Source organism: Alligator mississippiensis, chromosome 11 (genome assembly GCF_030867095.1).
Source record: "Alligator mississippiensis isolate rAllMis1 chromosome 11, rAllMis1, whole genome shotgun sequence".
Classification (NCBI taxonomy): domain Eukaryota; kingdom Metazoa; phylum Chordata; order Crocodylia; family Alligatoridae; genus Alligator; species Alligator mississippiensis.
In genome coordinates, this window is record NC_081834.1 from 59,362,764 (window position 1) to 59,372,752 (window position 9,989).

The 9,989-nt window shown below is 46.4% G+C and overlaps 1 pseudogene; it reads left to right on the top strand.

Moving 5' to 3' along the window:
• Positions 1–799: 799 nt before the first annotated feature.
• Positions 800–5,912, top strand: LOC132243711 (acidic leucine-rich nuclear phosphoprotein 32 family member E-like; annotated as a pseudogene).
• The last annotated feature ends 4,077 nt before the right edge of the window (positions 5,913–9,989 follow it).

Here is a 9,989-nt window from a genome sequence, read left to right on the forward strand (position 1 = left end):
AAATGAGCAGCTCGTGCCCACCAAAATAACTCAGAAGTCGCCAGTGAACAAGTGACTTCTTTAGTCCTCTCTACAGATGAATCTTTCAGAGCTGAACTTCCCAGACTGGTGTTGCGTTTAATCCTTTTTGTTTGCAGCCGGATTGGTAAAATAGCAACTGTGGTCAACCCACCGTTGGGGACATGGAGGACGGACAAGCAGAAAATGGATTTTTCCCTACAAGACGTTCAGCGACACCGAGTAAATGCATCTAGAATGAAGAAGCAAATGCTTCAGTCTGGTGCATTATTAACCTATGGTACTCTCTGCCTCAATATTTTGAGGGTCAAAGCTATAGGGTTTGCAAGAGGATTTGGTGCTTTTTTCTGGCAAGCGAGGCTATACCCCCTTATTTTAAATAGTGAATGGGAATATAAACCCTCATCTGGGCATGAAGCAACCATTAAGTGATGGCTCTGGAAGGAAACTATATGCGTAGGTCATTCTGTAATTGCCTAGTTGGCTTTTGGCTCCTTGCTTCTTCTGATGCATCTGTTCCGGCTTTCATCAGAACCAGGACCATGGGTTTTTGTCCGGCCCTGTAAAGGACTGCGATTGTGAACTCTGTCTTGGTGGTTGTGCTTTCTGAAGCCAGCATGTTAACAGAAATAAATTAAGTTTTTATCTTCTGGTTCTCTGTGATGGTGCTTCATACTCTGTTTACTTCCTCTCAAGGTTGATATGGTCGATGAGTTCAGACAGCTCAAGTTCAGGTCGTCCCAGATGAGAAGTAAAGCCTGTCGTCAGGCTGCTGGTTTGACCCGAATTGCTTGCTTGGTTGAGGGTCCCTATTAAAGTAATAAGTGACGTTCTGTTTTGTTTCAAGGTGACAGAGTTAGTGCTTGATAACTGCTGATCCAGCAATGGCGAAATTGAAGGTCTGAATGACTCCTTTAAAGAGCTGGAGTTTCTCAGCGTGGCCAACGTAGAGCTGACATCCCTGGCCAAGCTCCCCACCTTGAGTAAGCTCCGAAAGGTATGCATCTTCAGACAAAAACCCATCGGTTCTCTCCTGCCAAAGTTGTATACCTTGAAACACAGCAACAGTTAAACTACTTGCGTATTTCCATAGTCACAGTCACGTTTGCATCTCATTGAAATGTTTTACTAAACATTGAAAACTTAAGAATTAAGTCTTTAAGACCCTGAATGTAATTAAAGCTGGTTTCAAACATTAATGAGCCAAAGTACTGAAAAAGCATCACTTGAAAACTGTTAACGATGGCCATCCCAGTCTGTTGTAAAGAGAGGGGGTCGGGAGCAGTCGCATTAGGTGAAGTGCTGGGAACACTGAAATCATTGTTCGTTACCTGTAAGGAACCAGTTTCAACCTAGTCTGTTGACCTAAAGCCTGTACGAAGATCCAATGCTATGTTTCACATCCCCGTGTAAAAAATAAAGCCTGGAAATATTTTAAGTTTGCATCATACTAAGTATGCTAACTGAACAGTTGGGATCGGTGAGATCACTTGCCGACTTACAGTAGAACGTGCTTGAGTGTCTGTAGGCACCCAAGTATGAAACTAGTTAATGAATTATCACTATCAAGTGCAGGTGTGAAGAGCTTCTGAAATAAATGTTAGGCTCTAAAGAGACGTACATGTGATCAACATGGGTTGCTATGTTTTTAACCAGATTTCATTTTATGCAAGTAATCTGAGGTTTTACGGGCTGTACAGGAAGTCAATAGTCTTGTGATGCATTTGTTCTTTCAATAAAATACAGGCTCTTGATTTTGATAGCAATCAAACCAACCATCTAATTATCCAACTTTTGTGTGCTGTAGCTGGAATTGAGCGACAACGTCATTTCGGGAGGCCTAGAGGTCCTGGCAGGAAGATGTCCAAATCTCACACCTCTAAATCTAAGTGGCAACAAAATCAAAGATCTCAGCACTGTGCAAGCCCTTGTAAGTACAAAGTCAGATTCTTAGAAGATTGCAGTGTGTTAAAGAAGTCAGAATCTTTCTAGCATTATAAAAGAAAAATAACAATAATTTTATCATTGAATGCAAATGTAAAGTTTGTAAGTGCCTGACGATAGAAGGTCATTGCAAGTAGAAGGGATAAGTACAACAAACACAGTTGAAATAGGAAATCAATAAAACACAAAAAGATAATAAACAAGATGGCTTTCGCGTGACATTCAACAGAACTGAACAGTATGCAAAAAGTAAAACTCTCACTATTTCCCAAACCTTGGGTAGCTTTTTGTTGCCAGTTCTGGCAACATTTGAATCTTCTTTTCTCTGAATTTCTGTATCCCACTTAGGCCAGTATTGATTACTCCTATTGCAATAAATGCATCATCCGATGGTTCATTAGAGACAGACTTGTAAAGACACTGTAGTAATCAATTTTGTGTCAGCTGTGGGGTTTACAGGAGGAGATGTATTCAAACTTGTGGTCTGTCAGCGATAGTTCTGTATTCCCCCGTATTTGTTTTCAGTGGTTAAAACGCATTAAAAGACACCGTGATTTCTTTAATAACAACCGATTTCTGCAGAAAAAGAGGTGAAACTGCTTGGTTAGTAAATGAAAGGTATCCACAAGACCATTTTTAACAAGTGGTTTGTGGCCTAGTAAAAACAGTTCACAAATTTTTAATTAAGTTTTTGGAAGCAAGGTGCTAATCTTTATGATTAATTTTGCTGTTCTTATTACTAAACACAGGCTAAACAAGTGTTTTAGAAACTTGGTAATGATAGTCTGCCTTGCATCTCACTGGTTCGAGTTGTCACAGAGATAAAATTGTTTCTATTTAAGTTAATTATACTTGTTGCATACTTGTTTAAGTGCCAAAACTACCCTCTGAAAGTGGTGTCTCTTATACATGGCCCCCAAAACCGCAATTTCTTAGTATCACTGAAGTATTGAAAAGAACACCTCAAACAGCTAATGATTATAATGGGCTACAAAACCCAGATCTCCTACTCCCTAAGCAGGATTGCCTCTATCAGCACATCCCATAGCTGCCCCATTCAGGCCATGGAAAGCTGTCTCTCCACCAGGCATGGTAGGATTGGTGCTGGGACAGTTGGCTGTGCTGACCCCAGAGAATGGGAGAGCCCTGGGTGATTTATAGGATCATATGGGGCTTCCAGAAACAAAGACATGCATCTTAATGGGAAGTAACCTGGGTCACAGCTATTTCAAAAGCAAGTGTAGAGGGAGAGGTGGGATCTCTGGTCTTATGGGGAAGGAACTTTGACTGTCAGCACCAAGACTTCTTAAATGAACTCTGGACAATGGGGAACAGCAAAGGAGAAGAGAAGGTAGTAGGTATACGTAGTAAAATCAATGACATTTAGGAGGCAACAGTCCAGTACTTGGAGGTACCAAATAGTTATTTCATCTCAGTGAGTCATTTTTCATTCATTTTCAGCAAAATCTCAAAAACTTGAAGAGCCTGGACTTGTTCAACTGTGATGTCACAAACCTGGAGGATTACAGGGAAAGCGTTTTTGAGCTGCTTCAACAGATCGCCTACCTAGATGGGTTTGATCAGGAAGATAACGAGGCCCCTGACTCGGAAGACGAGGATGATGAAGGTAACGTCTCTAAACATGCAGTCATGAGTTATGCCATTCAGTCGGTATCTAAATATAAAATTGGAACTAGAGTGACTGTGCAACTGCTGGAGCACAAATCAGCTACATTTTTGAAGTGTAGGCCAGTATCAAATACTGCTTCTGTTGAGTAATGAGGGCGGGGGGAATGCGCTTGCAAACAGTGTAGTCATGGGTGCTGTGCACAGTTAAAGGAGAGTTGCACGTAGGAAAACATGAGTACAAATCTTTTTACTGAGACATAACTATATAAAAGCAGTCGTTTTATTGCTGATACAAAAAGCTTTTGCTTTTTTTTGGACCCGTCATTTTCATATTTGATTCTGTAGCTCATTCGGTTTTTAGAAGCTTACTTAAGATGAGTTTACAAACGAGCCTTTGAGGTTTAAGTGAAGCTGTAAGGAATTAATTACCTGCCTTTCAGAAGGGGATGAGGAGGATGAAGAAGATGAAGATGAAGCTGGTCCACCAGGAGAATACGAAGAAGATGAAGATGATGCGGGTTCAGATTTGGGGGAGGGTGAAGAGGAGGAAGAAGTTGGTCTTTTATACCTGATGATGAAGGAGGAGATCCAGGTAGGACTTTCCCTTTTCTACTGTAAGACTTAGGATTTCCTTGACACTGTCTGATTATACATGTGTAATAATTTAAACTTCTGTAAGCAGAACCGTGTAAATCCACTATCAGATGTGAGCCATAGGCTACTTTAGAGAGAGACCTTTTACTATCAAAAAAGTGCGTTGCAGTAGGAGAGCCACTTCTCTTTGGTATTCTGCATTGTCTTGCTCAGTGAAATGCTTCAAGGTTCATTACTGCGCTGCCTTGAAGAATTAGTGTTGTTATCTACCAGGTCACCAGGTCAGATTTTGAGGAGAAAAACCCCCTTCCAAAGCTAAAAACGAAATCTCATTTGAGGATCTGAGTAAGAACTTGGCAGTAATTCTTTGAGAAAATGAATGAACACTTGATTGGTGGGGGTGGCAATATTGGTAGAAACCTCAATATACTTAGTGGCTTCTGTGTACGGCGGCTGCCAGGAGGTGAAGAACTGCAGCATGGGCTAAAGAAATTGGGAACTAAAGTACTCCTAATGTTACCACAACACAGCTTGGTAACAGAGGAAGGACTCCTTTCATTTGTTGTTGCTGGGGAGTAGGCAGTAGCCAACATTAAGCGCACACGGTTCAGAAAGTCCCGTCTTAACAATTTCAGTATATTTTGGAAAGGGAAAATGAGGACTGGAATCAGCATAATTATACACCAGCTAAACCTGAACTTGAATAAATCCAGCAAAAGCACATCCTAAATTTACATGTCGGTTAAAGATGAAATTCCAGAATGAATTGCTAAATGCCTTTCAACTTTTACCAGATGTTGTAAAGCATTTCATTTGGCAGATAATATATTTGCAAAGATATTTACCTATATGCAAAAAAAGCTTTAGTTTGTCCTCAGTTCCTGCTATTGCACTTATACTACTGGAGATCTCGGTGTATGTGTGTAACATTTCTAGGATTTCATGTAGCCAAGCCAAGTGGCCTAAATTTGTCCAGTTACCCCATTTATAAAGCAACTTTTGTTTTGTTTCGAAACAAAACAGCTCTGGATGTATAAACTCTTTTTTCTCCCTTCTTGTTTGACTTCCGTTACCGACAAAAAGGGTTCTTCTCAGCTGTTGCTGTTGTGGGCCACTGAATTTTGTAACACTCTTCTTGAGACATTTTCACAGCTAGTTGGCATAATCATTATTGGTAGATCAGAAGTAACAGCAGAAAAAGACTCTAATAAAAGACTCCAGCCTTGGTTTTGTACATCTTTGCTAACCTGATAAGTGTAATACAGTAAATTGGGACTCTGGTCTGTACAAATGTCTAGTAATAAAAACAAATTAAACATGATCTTTAAACCTCAAAGTGCTGTTTTAATCTTCTGCAAAGCACATGTCATTACAACCTAAGCATACGGTAGTTTTTAAAAAATCTCTTAATGTTCTGTATCTTGAAGGATGAAGATGATGATGACGATTACGTCGAAGAAGGTGGCGATGAGGGGGAAGAAGGCAGGTTCTGCAAAGCGTGAAAGCTGTTTGTTTTGTTTTTTTAAACAACGTGTCCATTCTTTTGGCATCTGTAAATTAGCAAATCTCAGCTCGCTGCCATTGTCAGCTTATGGCACATCTGTTCAGCTCATCTGTTTAACACCACGTAACCCTTGGATGAAATGGGCAAAAAAAATCTTTTACGTTTAAAGGTGTACTTGGTAGTCCTGTTTGTCTGAGACATAAAGACATACCAAAAACTAGAACTCTTGGTTTCAAAATGATACCTTTTATTAGACCAACTGGGAAATGGCATTTTCTCCCCAACGGGGAGAACCGTGTTGGGGAGCTGGACACAGGGTCCAGTGTGTCATTAATCAATGCCAGCCTTGTGTCACCTGCAGCTATAATCCTGGGGAGGACCCTTACCATTCAAGGGGTGGGGTGCCCACCATTTGAGGTACCTGTAACACGTCCCTACATCGAGTGGAGAGGCTGTGGGCTGTGCATAGACGCGAGTGTGCTGGAAGGGGCTCCTGTCCCCATCCTGGCGGGACGTGATATTATGGAGCTAGAATACCTGCCCAGGGAGGAGGGCCACCTCCTAGAGCTAGAGCCAGAGCCCTACCGTGTTAATGTGGTGACCTGTGAACAGAGCGGAAAGGCTAAGGCGGGAGGAGTGAAAACGTCCCAGGGCCTGGTCACCCAATTGGCTACAGAGGCAGAGGGGGAGGAAGGAGAGACTCTGACTCCCTCTGACTGCAAGCAGCCCCTGGCCATTGAGGAAACCAGCGACCTGGAGGTGGGGTTAAGTGACAGTCCCGGGGAGGAGTCTGGCCAGTCAGTGGCAGAGGAAACAGACTCTTGGGGAGAAGTTGGAGGACGCCCCTGAGGGTGGAGGTGCACTACTTACAGGAACACCTGAGCTCCCTGCTGATTGCTTAGCGGGGCAGGAGGAGTTCACGCAGGAGGTTCTGGCGGACCCCAGCTTGGAGGAACTCCGGCAGAGGGCTCAGGAGTCGGAGACGGAGTTCACCCCAGAAAAGAGGGAACAGGTGGTCTGGGACAAGGGACTCCTTTATCGGTCGTGGATACCGAAGAACCTGGCCAAGACCTGGGAGCCCTCTCGCCAGCTCTTAGTACCTCGAAAATTCAGGCAACAATTGCTTTCCTCAGTTCGTGATTAAGCTTGTGCCGGTTGCATGGGCAGGGAGCGGACGCACCACCGGCTGCAGGCGAACTTCTCTTGGCCCAGGATTGCCCAGAACGTGACGGACTACTGCAAATCCTGTGAGACGTGCCAGCGGATGGGCAAGAGTGGGGGCAAACAAAGAGCTCCCCTACAGCCCCTCCCGATCATCGAACAACCTTCCTACAGAGTGGATATAGACATTGTGGGCCCGCGGAGACATCGGACCCACAGAGGGAAGAAATCCAGACTCTGGTGGATTTTAGGACACGGTACCCGGTGGCAGTTGCCTTAACCTCCACCGAGGCACCAGTAGTTGCGAATGCCCTGACTAACATCTTCTTCCAGCTGGGTTTCCCCTCCGAGATCCTGACTGACCGGGGTGGGAACTTCCTGGCCGAGGTGATGAAGTGCTTGTGGGAGTGCTGTGGGGTGAAACACCTTAAGACCACAGCCTACCATCCTCAACCAAATGGGCTGATGGAAAGGTTTAATGGGACCTTGAATGGGATGCTAAAGGCCTAGGTGGCCTCTAATCCCAATGACTGGGATGAGAAACTGCCGCATCTGCTCTTTGCCTACCGGGAGGTGCCCCAGGAGTCCACTGGGTTCTCGCCATTCGAGTTGATGTTCGGGAGGCGAGTTCAAGGTCCTCCCGATTTGGTGAGAGAGGAGTGGAAAGGGAAGATCCCTTCCACAAAGACCTGCGGTGAAGCATGTGCTTAACTTTTGTCAGAAACTGACTGACATGATGAAGGTGGCACGAGACTCCCTGGCCCAGGCGCAGGAGAAGCAGAGTGTCTGGTATGAGAAAAAGGCTCGCTTGCGTACCTTCGAGCGAGGCGACAAGGTCATGATGTTCCTGCCACTAAAAGCGCACAAGCTGCAAGGAGGCCTGGGAGGGTCCCCAGCTCATCCTGGACAGGCTGGAGGATGTGAGTTATGTGGGAAGCAAGAGCAGGTCACAAAAGACGCCTAAGGTAGTGCATGTGAACATGCTGAAACCCTACATCGACCGAGGGGAGACGGTGTTCTGGGTTTCCCCAGCTGACAGCTCACCCAAGGACCCGGAGGAGCCGGTTGTGCATGGTGACTGGGATGAAGAGGCAAGGATAGAGGAACTCCACCGGCCGGATCATCTGCTGTCCCAGGACAAAGACAAGCTGCTCACTGTACTCAAGGACTACGAGACAGTGTTCTCCAACAAACCAGGTAAAACGCACCTGGCCGTGCACACGATAGACACAGGTAGTCACCGCCCTATCCAATCCCGACCCTACGCAGTCAATGCCAGGGTGATGGAGGAGATAAAGCGGGAACTTGAACAGATGAGGGAGTTAGGGGTGATCAGGCCTTCGATGAGTCCCTGGGCCAGCCCGGTGGTACTCATCTGGAAGCAGGATGGCACCATTGGGTTCTGCGTGGACTACAGAAAGCTGAATGCCATCACCACCCCTGATGATTCATAGATTCATAGATGTTAGGGTCGGAAGGGACCTCAATAGGTCATCGAGTCCGACCCCCTGCATAAGCAGGAAAGAGTGCTGGGTCTAGATGACCCCAGCTAGATACTCATCCAACCTCCTCTTGAAGACCCCCAGGGGAGGGGAGAGCACCACCTCCCTTGGGAGCCCGTTCCAGACCTTGGCCACTCGAACTGTGAAGAAGTTCTTCCTAATGTCCAGTCTAAATCTGCTCTCTGCTAGCTTGTGGGCATTGTTTCTTGTAACCCCCGGGGGCGCCTTGGTGAAATAAATACTCCCCAATTCCCTTCTGTGCCCCCGTGATGAACTTATAGGCAGCCACAAGGTCGCCTCTCAACCTTCTCTTGCGGAGGCTGTAAAGGTCCAGTTTCTCTAGTCTCTCCTCGTAGGGCTTGGTCTGCAGGCCCTTGACCATATGAGTTGCCCTTCTCTGGACCCTCTCCAGGTTATCTGCATCCCTCTTGAAGTGCAGTGCCCAGAATTGCACGCAGTACTCCAACTGCGGTCTGACCAGTGCCCTATAGAGGGGAAGTATCACCTCCTTGGACCTATTCATCATGCATCTGCTGATGCACGATAAAGTGCCATTGGCTTTTCTGATGGCTTCGTCACACTGCCGACTCATGTTCATCTTCGAGTCCACTAGGACTCCAACATCCCTTTCCGCTTCCGTGCCACCCAGCAGGTCATTCCCTAGGCTGTAGGTGTGCCGGACATTTTTCCTCCCGAGGTGCAGCACTTTGCATTTCTCCTTGTTGAACTGCATCCTGTTGTTTTCTGCCCACTTGTCCAACCTGTCCAGGTCTGCCTGCAGCTGTTCCCTGCCCTCCGGTGTGTCCACTTCTCCCCATAGCTTTGTGTCATCTGGAAACTTGGACAGAGTACATTTCACTCCCTCGTCCAAGTCGCTGATGAAGACATTAAAGAGTATCGGTCCAAGGACCGAGCCCTGCGGGACCCCACTGCCCACACCCTTCCAGGTCGAGACCGACCCATCTACCACGACTCTTTGGGTGCGACCCTCCAGCCAATTCACCACCCACCGGACTGTGCAGTCATCCACATCACAGCCTCTTAACTTGTTCACCAGTATGGGGTGGGATACCGTATCGAAGGCCTTCCTGAAGTCTAAGTATACGACATCCACCCCTCCTCCTGTGTCCAGGCGTTTTGTAACCTGGTCATAAAAAGAGACTAGATTGGGCAGGCACGATCTGTCTGCCACGAACCCGTGCTGCTTTCCCCTCAGCATAATTTGTCCCGCCGGGCTCTCGCAAATGTGAGCCTTGATAATTTTTTCAAAGACTTTGCCAAGGATGGAGGTGAGACTGACTGGCCTATAGTTGCCCGGGTCCTCCTTCCTCCCCTTTTTGAAAATGGGGACCACGTTGGCCCTTTTCCAGTCCTCCGGGACTTGGCCCGTGCGCCACGAGCGTTCAAATATTCCCGCCAGTGGCTCTGCAATGATGTCGGCCAGTGCTTCAGCACCCTCGGATGGAGCTCATCCGGGCCTGCCGACTTAAAGGCATCCAGTTCCTCCAAATGACTCTGCAACATCTCAGGGAATACGCATGGCAGTCTGGCGCCTTGCTGCTGCCTCTCTACAACCCCAGTGAGAGACTTGTCGTGCCCCTCGCTTAGGAACACTGAGGCAAAGAACTCGTTGAGGA